A 24,624-nucleotide genomic window follows, 5' to 3' on the forward strand; every position below is an offset into this window, starting at 1 on the left:
AACAACACATTTTACTACTGATTGTCAGAAACAATAAAAAAGGGAATCTGTTGGTAGTTTCTGTGCTATTCGCTTCTTGGGATTTTTGTCCTGAATTAACCTCCTGAAATATATTGCATGAGTAACTTTGGAGAAGTTCTCAGCATGTGTGTAAGATAAAGGGGAAAAAAATCAAGTTGTTGCTGCAGCTCTGGTAATGAACTTAAAGCAAATGAGACATCCACAGCTAGGCTGTGCTAGACATCCCACTATATTCCTTAGGGGGTATGTGTCATGGACATTGTGATGCACAGCTGTAAAAAGCTGCACTTCTGCAGTTCATCTCACACTATATTGTTGTGATGTGCAGGTAAGCCTCAATTCAAAGCCCCTTGAAATCCAGATTTCTTCAGAAACCTGAAGATTGTCCTGTTCTTTGGGTATGAAGTCCAAGGTCCCAGGGATAAAGGTGTTCCTTTAAAGCAATGGTCCATCACTTGGCTCCCTGCTGGTTCTCATACAAAGCAAGATCTGATTTATTAGTTTTGCTGGGAAATCTAAGTTCTCTCCTACCTTTATAAAAAGGTGAAGCTGTCCTTATTTTATAGATACAAATACTACCAGAGCCAATTTTTTAACATTCAGATGCTACCAAAGCCATTTTTTAGCAACCCTCCAAGATTTGGATCAGTGAACCCTTAGGTGCCAACTCTACCCTACAACTTTCATAGTAAGAAGTTATAAGAAGAAAAGAAAAATGACATTTGTATTTCAAATTGAAAGAAAAGCAATTTGAAGTTTGGCTTAAAGCCTCATGTTAGAACACATCATAAACGTTCTCACATTGCCCCAGCCATGGCTTGGTAGAGCTCCCAAGATTTAGAGAGCTGTGTAGATAATGTATTACTGTTTCCCAACAACATTTTGAGATTTAATTCACCCTTTTTTGAGGAACATTTCCTCGATGCCATAGATTCACTGCTGTTGTGCTGTTTGAATAGAAATGCAATGAGTTGCCTCTAGATTTGTTGATAGGAAAGAGTATGCTGAGTGGCAGAAACTTACTTTGCAAAGAAAATTAATGGCTCAAGATTCTTCCAAGTTTCCAACTTTTATGAAGGCATTTTTTGGGGAAAAGAAATAACAAAAAAACACTTTATTTTTGAGCTTATGTCTTTGCATCCCCTGGAGTAGTTTGTCTTTCTACAAACCTCTCTGATCGTATCTCTTTTCAAGGGAACTGAGTACAGTTGAGTGCTTTGGGATTTTTACTTTAATAAGGTCTTGAATATTTAGGTTTTTTTTTTTTTGCTTAATAGTTGTATATGTGTCTGTCTTGACAGAGTTAGGGATAGTGACTTGGAATAAAAGCCTGCGTGGTGTGGGATGCTCCTGCAGAATTGGCTCTTTCCATTCAAGATCTGAACACACCATATCCTTCTGAACTTTCCAGCTGATGCTCAAACATCTGAGCTGCTTTTGCAGTGTTAATGGGCCTGAAAACTCTGGCAAGAAATAAAGAAGAGCTCTTGGATGGTTCAAAACTCTGCAGTGGGTTAAGAGTTCCCACACACCGCTTACATCGTGCCTGGTGCTTAGTGCTCCAGTAAATGCAGCTGGAAGGAATATCTGAGGGAATTAATTTCAAGGACCACCTTTGGTCCTTGAATAACCTTTGGCCTGTGGGGTTATTTGGATAAATCACCCCATGGCCCAGTGTAATCCAAGAGAGAAATGGGCACTGGGGGCCAGGATGCTTATCAAAGTCCAAGGCATGACCTGGAGCTCACTGAAGTCAGTGGGAAACTTTCCATTAGGCTGCAAATTCTGAGAGGGGCAATGGGTTTTACTGGCCTGAGCTCCAGAGCTTTTGGGTTTTATCGATCGCATCTCTCCTTCCAAGTGCAGTGTGGTCTACTCCTTCTGTTTGTGTTTTCTTGTGTTCATGCCACAGTTTAGGGTAATAAGAAGCTAATTGAGCTGCAGCTGAAGAGTTGAGAGGCTTCATCTTCTGCTCCTGGAAGGGCAGTAACCTCTGGTGCATGAGCATCACATGCAAAATTATCAAAAGCCATGCATCTCCGTACGGGTGTTTACAGGGTTTGCTTGTACCTGTGTGCTCTTTAAGTTGTTCTCTGCAGAGTTCAGATGATCACCACCCAGATTAAAATTGGCTCAAGTGTGACAGAGGCCTCTTCCCTCACTTCCTTGTGCTCTGTTTTCCTATATTGGGAACTTCTGATCTCATAAAAATGAAATGGTACACATTTCAGCTGTGTGTTGTAGTTTGTATCAGTGAACCCCTCCTGCACCAGTAAACTTCCTCTAAACTAGAGCCATCCAGAGTCATCACTGGTCCTCATAATAATAGAGCTTCAGTTATATTAAACTGTCTTAAATGACAGGCAGTGTAATAGAAAGCTTCCTTCCCATATATCTAAATACAATTTTCCACACTGCAAGTCTCAGTAGACAAATCTCCTGGAGTTTTCTCTTTGTGAGCTCATCTATTACCATCTTCCTGAAGAGTAGCTTTCCAGAGGGATGTGCTTCATGGTGGTTTGTGAGATCTGCATTCTGACAGCTGAGATATTTGCTTTCAGAGTTCAGTTTCTCCAAATTTATTGGGATTTATGCTAGCATGCTCATCAATGAAGGATACACTGACAGCATTTGTGGAACCACTGGACTAAAGTTAGAAACTTTCCAAGTGAATGCTGGGAAGAGATAGTGCCATGAGTATGTGTGCAAATCTTGCTGCATTACAGCTGTGCTGCAACACAGCTGTATGGGGAATTGTAAGTGCAGATGCCCACGGCAATTGACACATGCACAGGATTTACAAAATGCTACTGACAAATCTGAACTCAGTCTTGGGTTTTGTGAGGCTTAAAGAACACAATGCTTCAGAATAGAAAGTGCCTTTTTTTGCTAGGAAACCTTTAATCTGTTCCCAGAAGTTTGAATACATTTGGAAATCTTGATGTAAAATAGATTACAGATAGTGAGAAAATAAAAAACTTGTTATGAAAACTTAGTTTTGACATCTTCAAGAATTTTTCCTGTTCTCTTTTTCTTTACTAATTATAAACATCAAAACTATATCATTTTCCTGATCTATAGAGATTGAAAAGAAAAATGATGGAGGAGAATGTCCTGAATCTGTTGAAGAGGATCCTTGGAGGGTGTAGCATCGCCCTCACTTTGTTGTCATTCAAAATCATGTAACTACCTCTGACTATTGGGGCCCTTTTGGAGAGAAAATGAGACAGCTGACATTGACATGAGAAGAAGCTTTAGGAAAAGCTCTATCCTCTACGGAACAAGGACAGTGGAGGCATTGCTCCTCTCCTTGGTGAAAAGGGATTTTCCAGAGTTAAAAGATCAGGATGTGTCTTCCAGTTGCTGTAGAGTATTTTGATGAATGTTGATCCATGTTATCCTTAATGACTGAATGAAATGCCTGATGCAGTTTTCTCCTGTGTTCTCCATCCTGCTCTTTGATCCATCTGGGTTCTGGCTGAGAACAGTGCTCAGCCACAGTTGTATCTATTTCTTATCCTTCACCATGCCTTGGTTTACTCTACAGCATTTCACCATAGTTGTGTTAAACAACTCACATTTAGTAGAACATTTTTTTTTCCTTTGTGTGCTGCAAATGGTCAAAGACCTGGAAGTAGAACACAGCTGGCTGTGTTGTAATTTCAAAGGGGTTTGGACAAAACTCTCCCATTAGAAGATTTCTTCCTGGCCCCGGGGTTGTGAAGCTGCTCGTTGACAGCCTCTCTTGCTGCAGAGGATGTGACAAAGGTTTTACATTTGTTTTATGTTTGTTGGACTAAACTTCGAGGGACTTAAATTTAATATTCCACCTGTCCTTTATATGGCTCACTTGAGAAGGACGAAAGGCAATTAAAATCACCGGCGGTGTCAGTAACATGACAAGAGCTGACATTTTTAGGTTGTTGAGTGTTCCTTGCGATAGATGGTTCTGCAGTAATTGTCACATCTCATCTTTGTCTCCTGTAGTGAAGCTTACTTTCTGAAGACGCTGCTGGGCTTTCCAAATTGCAGTCCTTCAGCAACAACAACCAGTTTTCTTCCTTTCCTCTGGATGGAGATGCACTGCAGTGCTCACTGTGGTGTCACGCAAATGGCCAGCCACCAATGTGAGGCAGAAAGGTAAATGCATGTCCTGCAGCTCCCTGTGGCTGCCAACAGAAATTGTGTGTTTGCATGATTACGGCACAAAAGGATAATCACACATTTTCAGTTTGCTGTGATGGGAAAGCAATCTCTGCTCTGCTATTCACCCACTGTGTTGGGAAGCTGGCTGTAACGAGACGTGCAGAAATAAACTCTTCATTTCTTAAAATTTTGCCACTTTATTCTGTTAGAATCCCAAAGCCTTTCCCTTTTGGCCTGGTTGAGTGCGCAGTCATGATTTTTTTTGCTTCAGTTTATTATCTGAATAAATAGTTGACATCACAAGTAGCTTTCAGTTGAGGCATGCGTCTTCAAACTACTATGGGAACCAAAGTGTAGAGATGTCTGGGCACGCTGGAAACCCAGATCAATCCATTCAAGGGAGATGGGAGCTTATGGCATGAGCTCTGCTGTGGCTGGTTGTCCTCCTTCTGCTGCAGTGAGCAATGGGAAAGAGAAAATAATGGGAGAGCACTGGTGGGAAAAATTTTGGGACAGTTAGAGAAGATATTAAGTGTAATATGAATTAAATTATGTCTCTGCATTTTGTAAATAACAGAAGGAAATAGAGGAGGGAAAGCAATTCTGAAGATTTTCAGATACGCAAAGGGATGCTGGGACTGGATATCAAAATTCAATTTGCTTAAAACTTTGCTATATTTGTTGAAAAGACTGAGCTGCAAACTTCTAAAAGCAAACTTCCTAAATTGAATAATTTCTTGCACAAAATCATCTGAAGAATGCAGCTTGTAGCAGTAAATGGTGCCTCTGGGAAACCTGATATTGCTTGTAGCAAAGGAGATTTATAGACAGAGCTATGAGTGGAGATGAATGCAGTGAACTTGGTATTTGTGAACTAAGACTGCCATGTAAGTTTTGTTCTCACAGTTTGTAGTATCATCTGTACCCAAAAACTGATTTATCATTTCCTACAGTAAATTCATCATCATTTAGCCATGGATTTCTTTCCTTCTGTCAAGGGTTTAGATCCTACTGAATGATCAAGCAACCTTTTAAACACGGATTAGTGGTAAAAGCTTTTCCATGTACATCCCTGTGACATACCTCGACACTTTGGTAACAGCTCTCAAAACTTTGTTCCAAGGAGTAGGAAGATAGAGACTTTAAAACAGCAGTGTAAATCCCAGCTGGTCATAGTACAGCCACAGTCTGTCTGACTGTGCATCATAGATCCACAGACTTGGTTAAGAGTGGTGCAACTTGTGGTAGACTTGAAGGGATCTAATGCTATAGATAGGCCTAGAAAACCCCAGAGAAAATTGATTTATTTCTCCTAATAAGGAAAATTTCATAAATACTGGAGAATTAATTTTTACTCCTATTGGCTTAGTATAATTATATGAGTAAATATCTAGGGGAATTGCTGCTAATACAATATTGCACTGCAGGGAACGTGGTCTGATGATTAAAAACTTTGCTTTGTGTCCTCATTATGTTGAGACCCTATTGCTCTCCAAGCAGTGCCAGTGAAACCTATATTTTGCAACTGCCCTAGAGTTACTCAGGGGCATAATGTTATCTCAGGACAGACAACAAGAAGTCTGAACTCTCAGGTTTTGGTTAATCTTTGTCAGATATTCAGTGGACTTACCCATGTTGCCATGTCAGATTTCATTCCAAAGTACAAGGTCAAATTTCTGCCTAATGGTCCATTAGGAGCCTAAATGAGTGATGTTTTGAATTGGCATTTCTTGATCTCTCAAAGTTCCAGATGACGTTGATATAAACCAAGTTGTGAAACCATCCTCTTCATGGTTTTCTACTGGTGCAGACATCTATCTCAGTAGCTTTTACAACCAGAACTTAAAACCTCATCAGATGCTTTTATACATGAGTCAATGGTGTATAGCAAGAAATAGCTCCTGGAAGTTAAGCTGGAAGTGGGGTATGATCCAGAAGCACAAAGATTAAGTAGCTCATTGAATCCCCTAGTCCTTATACTTTGTGTAATATCCCACTTGTTGGATGAATTCTTATGTCAAACTGAAAATAGCTAGGTAAACTTCAGTCTGGGTAACTTGCTGTATGCTGAGAAGCTTACTGCAAAATAATTGATGGGAGGAGTTGCATAAAACCATTAATTTTGATTTTGTTAGCTCGTTAATGGTCTTGCATGGTCTTTTGTCTTTGCTGTACAAAGCAGCATTATATTTAATTAGCATTGGCTGACCTTCTTTTTTATTTAGCTGGTAAAAAGGTTATTTAAGTTCTTAAGAAGAATTACTACATCTTCAGTTGACCTGATAATTGGTGTATTGTTGCAGTGGGTAATTGTGCTGGCTGACATTCAGGCTCGTGAAATCTGTGCCCATGTGAACCTACTGATACCTGTCAATACATTCAGGGCCTTCACTAACAATAAATTCAGGACTTCCAGTAATTAATTTAACTGCCTCAGCGGAACTACTTTCTTGGGGAAGTTTTTGTTAAGAGGAGAGGGGCATCTGGAGCCTAAAAGGCAGAGACTCAACACTACACCATCTTTGGGTAGGAGGTACCTGTACCCTGCTAAGGTTGATAGTAGGCACCACAACAATGTAGAAGTGCCAATTAAAACCAATATACATATTTTTTATAAAGAGCTTTCTGATTGTGCATGGGATATGGCTTATGTAACATGCGACCACCAGAAACCCCTTATTGGAACCCCAAATAAAAACTAGATTTTAATATGTACAGTAAGGTATAGATGGGCACTTCATAGAAATTGTAGGGATATTCATATGTTAAAATGTATAAGATCTGTTTGCTTTGGATCACGAGTGTGCATGCTTGGAGGTGCAATCTCCATGCAGCAGTGCTGCAATAAAATGATGTCTGCTTTCTGGCCTGTTATTGGGGTTGGCGAGTTTTAATCCCAGATCTTGATGGCAACATGACATGAAAGTATGGTGCATAGAGGAGACAGTAGGTACGAGCTGGAATAGCTCTACAGCAAGGGTCAAGGGGCTAAGTAAAAAGTACTAGAAGCAGTGACTGCTAGTGACTGCTTATGACTTTTGGAGCAAATGTTTGAGTTTTTCTTCTAAATGCAATTAAGGATGTAGCATAGTGAACATTTGGGCTACCTCCGGATGATCTCTTACTCAGTAATTACAGTGATTAATGGTAAAATACCAGCAAGCTTGACTAAAATATCAAGACCGTTTTGGGTATGCCTTTTTCCTATAGAAGCAAAAACAATGGTCTATCCAGAAGCTAAGAGTCACGGGCAACTGTCCTATCTACACATGTTTAATCTTGAGTATTTGTTCTTGTATGTCAGGTTCATTCTTTTATTACCTTCAGTTTGCATTTCTTAAAAAATAAACACTGATGCTTGCTGCACTTGGTGCTGCCTGCTGTCTCCAAAGCCTACCAGTGCCTGGTATGAGAATAATAGGCAGTCATTAAGACTCAACTCTATTTCTTTGCTAAACTTGGTTCTTGCAAGTTTCCTCAATAAAAGCTGTGGGAAAACATGTATATAAAAGGATTCCTGAATCAAGCTCTAAACCATAGATCTCTTCAATTTCTTACATGGCCTCTTTTGTTGAAGGAAATAAACAGTGGAGGTATCGTATTGCTTTGTCCTTTACAAGAAAGCTTTCTGAATTTGAAGGCACCTATTGGCAGACAGTCAATGATACAAGTTTTCTCATAAAAACTCTGGAGAATCTCTGTATGTTGTCATTCTGCCTCAGCCTGTATCTCACAAACTAACTGGAAACTCAAATTATCATTACGTAAAGCCTCCAAAGATAATTACCCAAAACATACTTCTTGAATTACTGCAATAAAGGCTCAGTATGATCATCTGCCCTTTGGGGTTAAGTGTGCTCAAGCCATCAATCTGTCTCACTGATCACACACTTGATCAAGTATTTGCAGCAGCATAAATCTGCCAGCAGTTATGCGCAGGTCTCCACCTACAACAGGAGCTAATAGTCTTTTATGTTAGACATCCTCAAGGATATGGTGATAATGGGGTTCTGGAGAGCTGTTGAGATTATGTGGAGCAAAATGACTGTGAGTTGGCTGACTTAATGTTGATAAATTTCTTTTTGTTGTGTTACTCACCGTTGATATATTGGCGTGCAAATGGAACATAACCTCCTCCACTTTCCTGAATTAAAAGCAGCTCCCTCAGCCCTTGCACCTTCATATTTACCTAACTGCTTCATTGAGGCTTATGTCACAGTTGTGAAATTCAAGCACAGAAGACTTCCCTTCTCCTCCTCCATTTTCATTAACCCATTAATTCCCATGCCATTCCAGAAAGATACTTTCATATGGCTCTGACAACAAGAATATAGACGTCATCTTACAGATGAGCTGCTAACAGTGGGTGCTGGTAGCCCAGCCAGACCAGGTTATTTTTAAAGATTAATTCTTTAGAAATTTGAAGGAGAAATTCTGGGTGTGCAAACAACCAAGGGACCTCAATTAATTTTCAATAACATCACAAACAAAAACCAACCTTCTAAGAGTTCAGTTAAAAAGACCCACAACAACAATAAAAAAAAACAACAAAACTCCCAACACTCATACAAAGGAAGTAACTAATTTAGTTGATTCTAGTGGAGTATTTGACTGTGTTCTTGACTGCCATCTGCTGAAGCTCCTAACAGTTATTGACAATAGTGCTTGTGACATTTTACATCAGGGATTCCTTTTGCAATTATAGTTTTGTGTGACTGAGACCTGATAGAAGAATGTTGGGATAATGACTTTTTAATGAACATAAAATGTGACAAGGTGTGCTAAACCCCTGTCACAGCCAATAGTGGTAAATTGACCCTTGTATACCTGTAGTGGGGTAGATGAGGGATGTCGTCTTCACCTTTTGAAGTAACTTTTAAAATTCTGTTTTTGATTATATTGGCTGCAGAAAGAGAGTGGTCTAAATGCTGAAATGATGGATGGGTGCACTGACTGGGATAGGATGTAGTGTGGGGATGTTTTTCCAGATAGCTTATTGGTAAAGGAGTGTTATAGGAAAAGATGATCCAAACTTGGCTCATGCTAGCTCAGTTTATTTGAATTTCAGTTTTTTAAAACTTTAAATTAAAAGTCAAAATAAAGACTGACTGTAGTGGAGGTGAGCCAAGAAAATTATGATGTTTCTTGACAGATGCTTTATTTGCATGTTCCAGGCATCTGCAAATGTTGAGTGTGTTGCTAATTCAGGGCACTGGCTTTTGTTCATTTTAGCTGTTTAAGGGGAGATGAAACCTATACACCGTAGCTATTCAAAAAAATCTACCCATATCTCTCCCACTGTTTGCAAAGGCACATATGTGTTTGACATGGCTGATTTCTGAAGATTTAGTCTTAAGAAAGAAACCTGGTCCAATTGATTATTAAAATCTTTATGAGGCAAAAAAATATCATGACAGGAAATACATTTTCCTGTCCATAGTGTTTGGTTCAGCATAATTAACATGAATAATGAAAGACAATTTTCTGATAGTTATTATATTAGAGAGCTTAGCTGACTCATAACTGCCCCCATGACACAGCCAGAACGCAAATTACTTGTATAGAAATAGCAGCAAGCCACTTTGATTAAAACGTGATACATATTTTGAATTAAAAATATTCAAGGTCTTGCAAAATGACCTTAATGTCATTTCCCCCTGAAGCCAACAAGGGAATTTGCATAATGATTTCTAGATGGCTTTCATCTTTCCCATCTCCGACTTGGCAGGACTCTGCCATTCACAGAAAAGCAGCATCTTGCTTTACTTCTTTATGAGCTGAGCTCATACACTAAGGTACAATGAAGATGTAAGAAGAGTTTCCATTGGGTAACTTTGCTTATGGTTGACATCTGAGGGTCTTGACTGCTCCCACGGCACATGTCACAGTTTGTATGGACACAAAGCTCAGTTCTGATTCTCTTTTCAACCAAGCTTGATCCAGCATCACTCAAATTAAAAAAAAAAGCAGCTTGAAGGACTTGAGACCCAAGCTTTTGGACCTCCTAGAAAATCTCTCTGGGGTCTACTGGTCAATTTGTCAGACCAGATAACTCGTTCCTTAAATCTGGTTTGTGCAGCCAAATCCCGTGACAAATTTCCAGCCCAGCTAAGCTCCTGCTCCCATGCTCCTCTCCTCCCTCTGAGGCTGTTTTCCTGTAGAGTGAGGAACAGATGTGATAAAAGATTTTTTTACCAAAACCTTTTCCATTTTACAGCCCGGAGACTTACCTTTCATCTTCCAATTCTCCACCACTAATTAATTACACTTTTTTTTTGACCCTTTTCTTTGTTTTTCCTTTTTTTTTTTCCTCTTTTTTTGGTACCTGGAGGAATGCATGATAAGGACTTGTTGCAGCTATCACTAATTCGCATTATCTGCAGGGATGCTGCCTCATCATCTATTAATCTTTGCACCAAAGGCTGTTGGTGTTTGTCTGTTATTCTTCCACCTACCACTTAGTAGAGCTATTATATTGCTTTCTGGAGAAAACAAGCTGAGAATTAACAGTAATATTTCTTAGAACGTTTTTCAGGCTAAGGTTTAAAGTAGAGAAGGCTGAAACCTGAAATGGGAGGCTGGAGGTGGAGGTCTCATCCTCATGGCTGTCACTCCCATCACATTGCAGTGAGCTCTTCGTTCAGTGTTCTCATGGTTATGATATGTAACTCCATCTGAATTTCATTACCTGCTGGAATTAATTTCTTCGTTTATGTGCCGCAGTTGTTTGCTGTGCCTCTGGCACACAGATTTGTTTCCAGTAGCAGCAAATGCAGTAATTGAGCTGTTTCTTGACATAATGGCTTTGATTCTCTTGTCTGCAGAATGAACAGCTTCTAAAGACCCATCTCTCCCCCCCATTACCAAATAAAGCTCAGCCACGATAATAATTAGCATTTCAAATTACAACAGGTATCGGGGGTGGGAGCAGACCACCAATTTGCCTGCAGGTGGCACGATCCAATTTACCCTGCCATGCCTGCCACTGGGTAGGGCGGCTCTCTCTCATGTCAAATTCCTGAGTGATTCATTAATCTTTTTGCCATTTTATTAATTAAAGTGTCTTAAGAGCGCTGAGGAAGTGGTGAGGGCAGTTTGTTTCTGGTTTCAATTTGAGTTACTTTAATCAAGAGTTCATGTCCTGTGTGGAGCTGGGAGTTGGACTCAAATGATCCTCATGGGTCCCTTCCAATATGGGATGGTATATGATATTGCAACTCCTCCATTCTATATGGCTGAAATAATTTGATTTTCCTGAAGTTGATTTATTTAGTTTGCAGATTTAAAGACCTCCTTAGCTTTATCCTGGGGAGCATATAGTAGATACACTAAAACCCGAAATGCCAAATGTATGTATTGAATTAGGTCTCAGATCCTCAAGAAACAAGGAAGCAGCTATTAGTCTAACCCATGAGTCTTGTATGATTTTAAACCACATAGTGCACTTTTCCAAGCCAAGATTCCCCAAAGCGCTTTTCAGATCACAACGGTGACTGTGTCTGTTTGAAATCCCCACGTGTAATTATTTGTTCTGCTCATGTCCTTTCGTGTCAATTGATTTGCATTTGCACCCACAAACACTTGCTCTCTAGTGAATAACCAGATCGTTGTATCCACATTGTTGTCTCTGCATTTTTAGGCAGATCCTTACTTAAGGAGGATTCCTTATTACATAGCTTTGCCCAATGGTTTTACTATTCCCTTTCCCAATTTCGACTAAATTTCAGTACAAGCAACATTGATGCACTTGTATTTTGGCTCTTTATGCTTTCCCAGGGAGTAGCAGAGCTGTGCTTTGGCAAAAAGAGACAGAAGGCCTGGTGCCTTGTTATTGCATTACCGTCAGAGATGAAACGGCAGTATCATTGATGTTGATTGCTCAGCTTGCTGTGCAATGAAAAGCTTTGCAAAGCGTGTCCTGGTTCTGCTCTCCTCCCCACCCCACTGCGTCTTGGTGTGAATTATAAGTTTCTAATTCACCTTCTTAATGCAAGCACGGTCGCTCTTATCGTAAATAATTTCTCAGCCACTGCTGAAGCTAATTAGAAGGACTCAGAACAAGATGATTTTCAGAGACCACAAATAAAAGTCCAGTTATTCACAGCAGTTGGAAAGAAGTCTGCTTGGGAGGTCTCACCTTCTTAACGCCAGCAAGGCAGACATCTCCATCAATGGTGATGAGTCCTGTGGGGGAGATGCCTCAGAAATTATTTAAAGGAAACCTATACTCTTAAATTAGCTGAGATTATAGAACATGGTGTGTTTTTGGCATAAATGTATTTCAGTGGCTCTTGGGCTTATAGGTGACTCAAAGCACCAAAATAAATCCTTTCCCTGTGGTTCACTTCAGCCACGAGTGATGCCAGCTAAGCTTGCTATGACACTTGCAAATAGCCAAGCTCTGATGATGTTTTGGCTGCTCTAATGAAACCAGAATCTTAGTGATGCTGCTTATTTTCCCAGTTACCAATTGATTGGGTGGAAGCTAAACATCTGCATTTTGTGTATGTAAGAGCTGCATCTTGGCTAAATATACTAAGTAAATTATACTAGACAAGGAAAGCCAGAATTTCATGTGCCATAAAACTATTTTTCCCCCCATGGTTTTGCCTGAGGAGATGTTTTCTTCCTATAATGAATGTTCATTAAAAAACTTCAGCTGCAGGATTCATAGTGGGTTATTTACTGTAATTGTAAAGATTTTTCATGTAACATTAACAAATACAAGAGTATAATTGGGTACGTGAGGAAGCATTAGCAGAGCAGCATGCTGAGCTAGGACTTGTATGTGTTGTATCAGCCCATCAGTCCTAAAAGAGAGAATACTCATTATGTAGCTTGACCTATTCCGGAGCAATCCTGCTAAGATTTAGCTTGGACTGAATTTTTAGTGCTGCTGAAAGGTAGATGATTGATGGCTGTGAAGAGTAATAATAATACACTTAGCACTTCTCACTCACACAACTTGGGGCACTTCAGAATCATGAGGTTTTTACTGTCTCACTGATGGGAGAATTACGTCTGATTTTCTGCAATGTCATGAAACTGCAGTTCACTGACAAAGGAACTGTGATTATCTGAGTCATCTCTCCTGAGACAAGCCTGATGCTGCTCCAGGATGCTAACACACACGGGACATTTAATGTTTCTGTTTTAGTTTGGTTGTGACACAGAATATGCACAGTCTGGCCCACTTAGTATTGTTCAGGCTGGAAAAGACCTTTAGGTCATCAAATCCAACCAGCAACTTATCTGCTGAGTCCCATCACTAAATCTCATCCATATGTCTCTTAATTAGTTCCAGGGATGGTTCTCCAGCACTTCTCTGGGATGCCAGTTCCAGTGCTTCGTCACTCCCTTGGTGAAAAAATTATTTCCTAATCGCCATCATGTTGAAGATGGGGAGAACACTTTTGAGAAATGAAACACCTGGGCCAATTTAGATCTCAGTTAACTGTCAAGAGAAAGAATTGGAAAGGCCTTTTGCCTTGTGCAGACTTGGCACAAGTGCCCTTTCTTTTGTTGTGCATGTCTGGTTTGGCACGTTAATCACCATTATGCTGAGTCTGGGGTTTCTCTCTACTTCTCTGCAGTGCCAGGACTGATCTTATGACAGAGGAAGGTGTGTGTTGTGGACACACTTTTGCTGTGTGGTGAAAGCAGGGATTGATCCTTGCATACCTGGAGGGCAGAACATGGTGCTGCACAGAGAGACTTTCCTTGTCTCAAAGCAGCACTGAGGATGTAGGTAATTGGGCATGGTGAGGATGGGTGGATGGTTGAACTAGATGACTTGGACATCTTTTCCAACCTTAATGATTCTACCATTGTGTGATCCGAGGTTCTTAGCCGTTGTGAAATGCTGCACTGACACGGATACAGAATTTGTTACTGGATCTAAAATGAGTGTGGTTCTTCTGCCTAATGTCAGACTTACATTTTTTGTTTGCTTTTTGGTTTTTTTGAATGCTATATGAAGACTTCTTTTACCTTGATTTGTTCCTTAAATATTGTAGTGATTAATATTTATGGATAGGATGTTAGATGTTACCCTATGGAAACTGCAACTCTGAACTCCCTCAGGACTGCTATATTCTCTATGCTATATCCAAAGGGATCAGTCACATGAAGATGACTTTAAAAGAATGAGTGAAAATAGGAAATAAGACATGAGTGAAAAGGAATGGAAAATAAGGGGTTTGGAAAACTGAGCTGCCTCTGAAAGCGATGGAGTCAAACACTTCCAGATGCAGGCACAATAGATTATGGAAATTAGTCAGAATAAACAGGTTTGGATGGCCTTTACAACACTGTTGTGTCAACCGATCTCATTGAATATGCTCAGAAGCATGAAACTTTCTGTGTTTGTTTCTGTGCTGCATACATTTTTTTTTTTCACAAGATGGGAAATGAGTTTGAAAATGATACCTGAGTTAATCTGTAGTTTCACCTAGCCTCTTGATGTTTCATATAAGCATTGGTAAAACAGAGTGTATCATGTTGATGTTCTGCTTTAATTGGTCCTCAGTGGTGAATCTCTTCTGTTTGCTTTGGAGTGTAGCGTTAGTGCTTTGTATGTAACCCCAACTTACTCTGTTTTACTGATGATTTCCAGTATTTGCCAGTGGTGAAGAGGTAGAGTTGGTTTAACAAAAGAAAGGGCAGGAATCTGTCATTTGCTATCAAGGGTTGGATGTCTTCAGATTTGATCAAGAAAATGAGACCCTGTTTTGACCTTAAAATTTGCCATCAGTTCACCATGTTTCTCTTCACTCTGTAATTGTATTTCTCTTCTGGGGCTATTAATTTCTCACCTAGAAATGTAATATTTCCAATTTCTTAATTTGGCATCTATGTTAGAGATGAGAGAAGAAGACCCTTTAAACAAGTAGCAAACATATTAAGCATAAAAATGCTCATCTGGTTCCTATGTATGCACATTAATTTGCCTACGTTTCAGCTGTATTCTTCCCCAATGGGAAGTGCTCTGGCTAAGCATTGCATTTACCTAACAAGAGTTTGTCAGCTTAGATATAATATGCACCGTTGTCATTCTGGTTTCCAAGACTGATTTTAATATACAAAAAAGTGTTTTTTATTTGAAAAAAAATCCTGTAAATGGATGTCTGTATTCAGTTCTGAGAGAGCTTCTTATACAGTTCTTCATCTTGCCTGGAGATGGCAATGCAGCAGTACAATTGTTACCACATTGCCTACTCCCAGGAATACATACGAATTACATTAAATTAATAATAAAAAATAAAGCTCAGTTTGAGCCAGCTCTGCAAAAATATAAGGAAGAAATACATTAGAAACACACAGATAACGAAGCTGGAACACAGCTGATTTAACTAAATGAGAAGCTTTGTGAATGGTAAATTAATTTTTATTGTACCCAGACACCAAACATACTTTTAGCGTTGGGTAACATCCATTTTAATGAATGATTTATGATAAACATGAGTAACAGCCCTGTGCTGCCACTTGTTGGCACTGACGACTTCTGCAGCCTTAAAGGCTGAGTTACCTGGGCTGTGAAGGCAGTCGTTTCCTTTATGCCCTTGTGCCTGCAGCAGAGGTTTCTTGTTTATCAACTTAAACCTTAAGTATTTTCAGGATGTTTTGCTTGCTTGTAGCTGGGAGAATTCTTAAACAAGAGAAATGAAATGGTCTTGTGCTTGATTGCAGCACTAACCCAAAAAATGGTGTCTGACCTACTAGAATGTGTTTTACTTTGACTCATTTCAAGAGTTTGGCAGTGAGTATCAGTGTTATCCTCACTTTAAAACCAGACAGACCTCCACAACTCCAGGTCAGCCTGCAGGCTGGCAGTGGAACTGGGAAGATCCAACTGTGCCAACCTCCGGGTTCTGGTCCTGTCAGCAAGGACACAGATAAGAATCATAGAATCATGGAATGGCCTGGGTTGAAAAGATCCTCAAAGATCATCTAGTTTCAACCCCTCTGCTATGTGCAGGGTCACCAGACCAGGCCGCCCAGAGCCACATCCAGCCTGGAAGACCTACATCTTTGTCTGAGCAGACTTAAGAGCAGAAAATCCAACTGGGTTCTTTGGACCACTAAGAATAAAAGGGAAGTGCTGTATAATATCATTTGGGAACCCACTTTTATATGACTCTCTAGGGATATTGGAAATGATTGCAAGTTTTTTTTTCCATAAGAGACAATGTCTGTGGAAAAAAAAACATGCAATGGTTTTATCCACAAAATTATTCCAGCTCAAAATATTTCCTTTAATTCCTCTTTGTTATGAAGATGTTTAATTCTGATAAGTGTTTTCCTTGCTGTTCCAGGTTGGATGTCTCTTCTGTTGTATTGCTTCTGTAGCTCAAGCACCATCGTGCAGTTCCAATACCTTTGACTGGGGGTAAGTACGGTATAAATTGTCACTCTGACACCTTACACTTTGCAATGTGTTGAATAATGAATTTAACACGCTGTCATCATGTACCTGCACCTTGCCAAATGTTTGAAAGTCGGATCTGCTTGTTTTGTACTTGAAGATTGGCTATTTGTTTACAAAGCACTTCCTGCTCCAAGAAACGTCGTGCATTGCACTGCTGCCATCACTGCAGATATTCAGGAAAAGGACGGAGGGGGCATTCTGGCAAAGGGTGTGAAAGACACCATCAAATGGAAGAGATTGTTTTTTCTTTATTTTCCACTGAGACCTAGCTGTGTTGTTTGAAGACCTTACTGTCCTATGGAATAAATGCAGTCTCTGGCATTATCCCACTGATGTGATTTTGAATATAACATGAAAGAACATGACCAGCGTTCCAATGCAAGATGGAAAAAAAATGGAATTCTTCCCAATCATGGATATGCAGGGCTGTGTGGAAGAAGCAAAGCTGATATTCAGTAATCAAGCATCTCATCTGGATGCAAATGAAGGAAGGACCTCAACCAACTTTTTGGAGGGGGTAGGAACAATTGAGCTGCTTTTGGACCCAGACTGTGTGTTGTTGAAAGTGTTAGTAGCATTAACTGTAGTCAATCATAAGAGAATAAAGGGTGGATAAACTGTTGTTTATCTTTTTACACTTGGATTAATTTCAGCAGCTGTAATCTCCCTGCTGACTTCCAACTGCTCAGTTCAGGATGAGAGGCAGCTCTTATCTTGGACAAGTGCTCAGCTGGTGCTTGGGGAACTGGTGGCCATACAGGGAGCTGTTCCTAGAGCCATAGAACTACTTCTACCATACTCTTCTTTGTATTCTTCTGACAAAATGAATGACATGGACATGTCAAGCTTTATGGCAAAGGGAAAGAAAATAGAAATCTTCATCCTGTCCTCTCACTGAATGTACACTCATTTGGCTCTATTAATAAAGATTAGATGAATATGTAAGGGTACAGCTTGGTTATACTTCCATACCAGCTCCTGTGCATGACAAGGATGATTGGATGCATGGCTTTTCATTTCAGATGAAGCAACAGAAATACATGAGAAGCCAATGATTACTGTTTAATCTTATTTATCACAATACCAGGAGCAGAGGGACACTAGATAAAATTATAAAGCCGTGGGTTTAAAAAGTAGAAGTAGTGCTGAAGAAGAGAAGTGATTAAATTGTGGGACTCTTACAACTTGGTGAGGCAGAAACCCAAAATATAGATTAATTCAAGAAAGGGTTAAAGGGCTTCTGGGAGGATGCATTCAGCATTGTCTCAGGTGGTATTTCCAGCTCTGAAAAGATATGTTGCAAATCTGTCATGAGAATGAGTGACGTATCATTGTGTGCTTATCTCTGATTACTTTGTTCTTTGAGCATACAGTACCAGATAAACTGGGCTTGGCAGACTATTGGATTGACCTTCAGCTGGGCTTGCATTTTTGTGGGGAGGAGTGATTAATAACTCTGTTGTTTTTGTCTTCTCACAGCTGATGGCTTTATTGGTGTGGAGTGGAGGTGGGCTATTTTATTTGTGCTATTATTCGTTTTACATGATCAATAAAGTTTGGAAAGCTTTTGAATCCTGTCACAGCATTTAATAGAAGAAAGCTTTGAAAATTCAGGTCATTATTGTTTTGTGTTGAGTTCTGGGTTGGAATGCGGAAGTATTTCCTCTTCAGAAAGTTCTGTTTGTACTTCAGTGATACTACAGTACAATTTCTACATCATTTCAGTGCATTTAACTTTGTTGGTGATAATTTACATAGAGGCCCCTCTTTATATTGTCAGTGACTTAATGAAGAGAATCAGAGCTTCAGGATTTGCAGGAGAAAGCAAGTGTGTGACAGGCACTGCTGAAATGGTTTGGCCAATTTTTCATTTTAACAGTAGGGAAATAAAATAGTCCAAGTGCAAAAATAGATATTTTCAAGGCAGAACATGGTGCTCATCAGCGTAGAGGAGTCTTGGTGAGGAATTTTGCCTAGTACACATAGTCCTCTCCATTAATGAGAACCTAGCTGCTGGAGCATCATCCAGACTCTTTTACAGCTTCAGAAATAGTGTGACATTCACAGACTTCAAGTCGCTAAGCAACATTTTGCTCCAAGTTAAACTGTCCTTACTTGCAGCCAGCAGCAAAAACCTTTCTAGGGCTGCTCCACCAGATTGTAATGGCCAAGGCAAAGTCATGACCTTCTGTTAAGCTTTCCAGGAGATCTGAGTGAGTTCTACAAACTCCTTCCTGTGCAGGACAGCTGTGTGTTCACCTCTTCTGCATCAATTTCTAAACATTGTTCTCTTGGTCCCTAAAGACCTGTGCTTATATCTGATGGAAGGCCAAGAGAGAATTCAGCATCAAACCCCAAAAGTGATTCTTCTAATCCCAGATGGTGCTGCAAACACGTGGTTGAGCTCAGCAGGTGAGGTTTCACAGATGTGTGATGTTGAGAAATGTCCAAATTCTGCTGCCATTGCAGAATATCTTTCAGGAGTTGAGCTCTTTCATTTCTAAATTGCAGACTTCACATGAGATACCACTGTAGCCAGGCACTTCAAGGGCTGTTTGGTTACACCAATGGAGGAAATTGAGTTTCACAGCTCACCTACTTATGTGCATAATTGCACAATAGATCTTGTTGGACTCTGGGATGTTTCCTTTCTGCATTTCCTCCACGTGTGGCTAAAGTACAAAAATTTGGTTTTAAAATTCATTTTTAAAACAAATGCTTTTCAAGTGTCAGAGAAACTTTGAGGGCTGCTGGATGCTATTTGGAGATACTTGCAACTGGGCTCCCCCATATCCCTAGTCCTGCACTTCTTAGATATCTCTGCTTATACAGTTTGTGTATATGTGTTCCTTGCCAAGAAAAGCAGCTTCCAAAAGCTTCCTTCCAAAAACTTCAGCGACTTTTAAGTTGCTGAAGGTCAGTGTATAGTGGCATGACATAGAATGTGACACCACCGCCAATCTAATAAGAGGAAAACAGATGTGGGAAGTTCCTACGATTTTCTGCTTATTAAGATCAGATTTGTCCTGTGATTATGACTTTTTTTTTTTTTGCCTTCTGGAGATATGGACATTTAGACAATGCTCTTAGAGATGCATCTGAGAATTAAGAGCTGGTTTGGCATTGCATCTTCCTTATCTGCTGTTGGCACTAATTTAGTAATGAGATAAATGTCGTCCCCTTCAGAAGTAATTAGAATGACTGATTTGTGTGCATCTCAGACAAGTACAAAAATACTACAGATTTCATAATCTTTTCCACTTTTCTCCTAAAGACAATTATCTGTGTAGAGCAGGCTCTCCCTAGCTCAGCGGCCACATTTGAACAATGCGTGCCTTGTCTCACTTATTTACTACTTAATACAGTTTATCTGTTTCTATTTCCAGCATCCCATATTTCATGCTCGATTAGATTTTTGAATGTTTCCCAGTGCCAGGCACTTACTTATCCATATTCTGTTAGGAGAGTTGGTATTTCTTGTGGTACAGATCTGCAGAGACCAGTTTTAATTGGGACCCATGGGGTGGTTACAAACCCTAAAAACTCAAATGATGAGTACAAGAATGGATTTGAAATACCTTATTTTACCTGTAAATTTGTTATGCAATCATAAATCCCTTCCCCAGGGCTCAGCTGGGCAGTGTTTATTCTTTCTTGCTATCTATGCACAGTACCAATTATCAAGAGCCTGTAAACTGGAAATGTCAAAGGGTTGTTAGTTTTAAAACCAAAGTGAAAAAGTGGTGTGAGGTATAATGCCCTAAAGGATGCCATAAGGGAGGCCAGGTGAGCGTGGAAGAACATCAGGATTATTAGCTGAATCCCCATTGCTCCTGTCTGACCAGATGAGTACACTGAGCACGCAGATGTTTTATTGCCTCCGCTCAGCGTGGTGCAGCTATCACGCAATCCTGGGAAATACCAGCTTCTTGGATTAATGAAGAAATCTGAGGTTGAATGTGATGATGTCTGGAAATAAACAGGAAATGGCAGGGTGAAATGGTGAAAGTCAGGCAAGGTTGATTTAGAAGAGCATAAGGATCTCTAATGCTGTTAAAATGCATCTGCCACTATAAGATCACTGGAAAACTGTGCTCAGGTTAGAGAACATATCCTTCTAGGTCCTTCACTGAGAATCGCAGTGAGGTCATTTTGGTGGGGTAAAGGACAAGGAAAATTATGAGGTTGCTCATCAGAATTGCAGTCTGAATGTCTACCATCTTTATAGTCCTCTGTGTACATGCTCCAAAAACCATCAGAAAACAAAGAGATTGCTCTTAACTTTCAAGCTTAAAGAGGGTAGATTTAGGTTGGATATAAGGAAAAAGTGGAAGGAAGGGATGCCATTCAGAGGGACCTCAACAGGCTTGAAAGGTGGGTCCGGATGAACCTAATGAGGTTCAACACGGCAAAGTGCAAGGTTTTGCACTTGGGCCAGAGGAATCCCAGGCATCCATACAGACTGGAAGGAGCGGTCCTTGAGAGCAGCCTTGCAGAGAAGAACCTCGGGGTCCTGATGGATGAAAAGCTTAATATGAGCCAGCAGTGTGCTCTTGCAGCTCAGAAAGCAGATGGTATCCTGGGCCCCATCAGCAGAGAGGTGGCCAGCAGGGACAGGGAGGTGATTGTCCCTCTCTACTCTGCTCTTGTGAGGCCCCAGCTGCAGTACTGTGTCCAGGTCTGGAGCCCCCAGTACAAGAAAGACAGGGAGCTGTTGGAGGGGGTCCAGAGGAGCCACAAAGATGATCGGGGAGCTGCAGTACCTCCACTACAAAGACAGGCTGAGGGAGCTGGGCTTGTTCAGCCTGCAGAAAAGAAGGCTGCGGGGTGACCTCATTGCAGCCTTTCAGTGCCTAAAAGGAGCCTACAAACAGGAGGGGAATCAACACTTTGAAAGGGTAGATAACTGCAGGACAAGGGGAAATGGTTTTAAGTTGAGGGAGGGAGGATTTAGGTTGAATGTCAGGGGGAAGTTCTTTACAGAGAGAGTGGTGAGGTGCTGGAACAGCTGTCCAGAGAGGCTGTGGATGCCCGTCCATCCCTGGAGGTGTTCAAGGCCAGGTTGGATGGGGCTCTGGGCACCTGGTCTAGTATTAAATGGGGAGGTTGGTGCCCCTGCGTGTGGCAGGGGGTTGGAGATTCATGATCCTTGAGGTCACTTCCAACCCAGGCCATTCTGTGATTCTGTGTAAAAAGTCTTTTAAACTGAGAGTGGTGAGACACTGGAACAGGTTGAACAGAGATGTGGTGGATGTCCTATGCCTGGAGACTTTCAAAGTAAGGCTGGGTCAGAACATGGGCAATCTGATCTAGCCATGCATGTCCCTGTTCATTGCAGGGGAGTTGGACTAGATGACCTTTAAAGATCCCTTCCAACTCTAGGGATTCTATGATTCTATAATTGAGTTAAAACAGGAACCTGGAATAGTAAAGCTCTCTGGAAAAGTAAGGTTTCTCTGGATGATCATGGTGGCAATGCAGGAATTGAGTGATGCTGTTGTACTCCCAGAGCTTGCCTTTGGCTGCAGCTTCTCTGCTTTCCTTCAGATGGCAGAACACAAAGCACTGCTTCAAGCTTTGACTCTTTTCTTTGGAGACCAATCGGGCACAGATGGCAAGTACTGCAGTCCTTGCTTGTTTGAGTGTCTGCAGGGAAGCAGTTCTTATGAAAAAGGGCTGCAGGGTCAGACCCGTGCACTTTTGTAAGATTGAATCCTCAGCTGGAATTGCATCTGCTGCACTCCATTGGTTTTACTTTCGCTTAACAGACCATAAACAATTTGTTTACATAGACAGCTTTTCATCTTCCACAGTGAATCATAAAGGAGTTCTCCAGGGATCAGTCCCTGGTCTGGTTGTTGCCTTTCATTTATATACCAGGGTTGGATGATTTAGATCATCAGTGTTTCCATCTGAATTCAAAGGCAGGTGGTTTATGTCCTTTTTCTTGCACAAAGGATCTTACTAAAAATCTACATTATAGATCTGGCAGATTACGCTTTGCTTTGAAATACTTTATACTAAACTCAAAAAGGATTTTATGAGCCATTTGCTACAGAGAAGAGAATCCCACTCCATCAATGCTAAAAAGATAGCATGCCCTCTGTCATTATCATCCTTTAATGGTTCTTTGTGGCAATCTCTGTGCTCTTCACTAAAAGGGAAGGAGAAGGTGTGGCAGAGGGACAACGTTTTGAGAATGGCCAAAAGGGCTGAGATGTTGTCCTAAAGGTGACGTGGGTCTAAAAGGGTATCCAAAAGTTCTTGGTTAACAACTCCCAGCCTTTTTTTCTCACTGTACTATAGTGCTACAAGATGAGCTACAATAGTAAGCCTCCTGACAAGGACAAACGGGAACCAGAGAACCAGAGGCAACTGAAGAGAGACCCTCTTCTACCTCCCAAGTTCCATGACTGAGGTATGACCCACTGTGGGTATAACCTACATAGTGGCCTAATGGAGCAAGCATGGCACGTGATTCTTGGGAGTAAAAGGTCAAATCTGCTGATTGTGTTTTGGGGAATTTGAATTCAGTTTTAAATTTTAAATTTAGTGTTTTATAATCTTATGCATCTGATTGAATGAGTTTGTGTTCATACAGTTATGCCTTCAACAGCTGACTGTTTCCAAAATGACTACCAGCTGTCAGCTCTTCACATATCATTAGTTATGTAAAAACTAACTTCTCCTTCTCCTGGAGCCCTAGTAACATATGAATCTTGATTAAAAACATTTCCCTTGAAATGTCAGTGTTGGGGTGATTGTGGAGTGTTGCTCAGTTGTGGAGATTAATAGCCCATGGTGTTAGTATTAACCTTAGAGAAAAGCAGATGCTGCAGCTACTTAGATGTGAAAAATACTGGATAAAGTACCATGATCCTTCTGTAACTCACCAAATGTACTTAATTCAAATTAAGTCTTAGAAGATATTGTTCTTTCCTGTCAGGTTGTTTGTTTAAAAAATTACTCTGGAACAAATAACTCATTACCTCCTCACCTTGCAGTTGGTGATTGTGATTGCCCGTAATAAGAGACCACTTTGAGAAGCAGTTGGCTTTTTTCTTGGTTGCATATACATAGACCCAAATAATTTTTTGTACTCCAGTAAACATAATTTGTGTTTCATGATACGTTATGAGATTCTTGTTGCGTGAATGTCCTAGAATGAATTTATAAATAATTTTTATGGTTCAGCGAGAAAAGCCATTAAGGTGTTTAAAATGTTTGGAAATGCAGGAGTTGAAAGAGTAGCTTGATATATATGTCGCACTGGGAGTTGGGAGGTATAAACCAATACTATTGTAGTTCAGCAAATAAATCTAAAGGGCTTCGACTACAGTTTGGTAGAACTTCTAATTGCAGAAATAGAAAAGAGAGAATTGAAGAAAGAGAGAATGCGGACAACTCTTCGGTAAAAATAGGGCAATGTTTGTTTGCTTATTGTAACCTATTCAGATCAAAATAAGCATTTAATGCCTTTTAAAATGTTGAAATAAATAGTCTCAAAATTGCAAGTAGTCTAGCAGATAAGACATCAGCAGCTCCTTTTTATCTGTTCAGTCTAAAAAATGCTGTTGTGATGTTTGTGAGGTTTGTGTTGGTCCTTCTGGCAACTTTTTATTGCTCTGGACAGCAGAGGATCTAGGAAAGACACCATTTTACCTGAAGTCTGTGATCTCAGGAGAGTTGAGTTCACACATTTCCTTTCCCATGTGAAGAACATAGTTTGGCACAGGCTCATGCTTCATTATATAAGCTCTCCCAATGAATTGCTGTGTCCTGTCAGTTTGAAACTCTAGTTATTATTGGATATAATTACTTGTATGTCCCATGGTAAACTTCATTAGCCCTGTTTTTGGACAGAGATTTTAATTAATGTAGAATGACTGTGCAAATACTATCACTGCACATCCGTGCAAGCAATTCTATACGCATGCCCAGCTGCCATGATGCTCAGAAAGGGATTTCTGCCTTGTTCTGGTTGCTCCAGACCCCTCACCAGTTTTGTTGCCCTTCTTTGAACCCGCTCC

General features: G+C 40.4%; 1 long non-coding RNA gene across 3 annotated transcripts in view; it reads left to right on the plus strand.

Annotated features, from left to right (window-relative positions):
* Nucleotides 1-23,999, plus strand: part of LOC104914250 — a 30,497-nt gene extending 6,498 nt beyond the window's left edge. Inside the window, exons 3-5 of one of the 3 annotated variants that reach the window (XR_004161955.1) lie at nucleotides 4,009-4,161; nucleotides 16,482-16,555; nucleotides 16,692-18,246. This is a non-coding gene — a long non-coding RNA (uncharacterized LOC104914250). Of the gene's footprint in view, nucleotides 1-4,008; nucleotides 4,162-16,481; nucleotides 16,556-16,664; nucleotides 18,247-22,900 lie in introns of those variants that run through there. The other 2 variants (XR_004161954.1, XR_004161953.1) reach the window with 2 other exon arrangements.
* The last annotated feature ends 625 nt before the right edge of the window (nucleotides 24,000-24,624 follow it).

The sequence above is a fragment of the Meleagris gallopavo genome, chromosome 24 (assembly GCF_000146605.3).
Source record: "Meleagris gallopavo isolate NT-WF06-2002-E0010 breed Aviagen turkey brand Nicholas breeding stock chromosome 24, Turkey_5.1, whole genome shotgun sequence".
Lineage (NCBI taxonomy): Eukaryota > Metazoa > Chordata > Aves > Galliformes > Phasianidae > Meleagris > Meleagris gallopavo.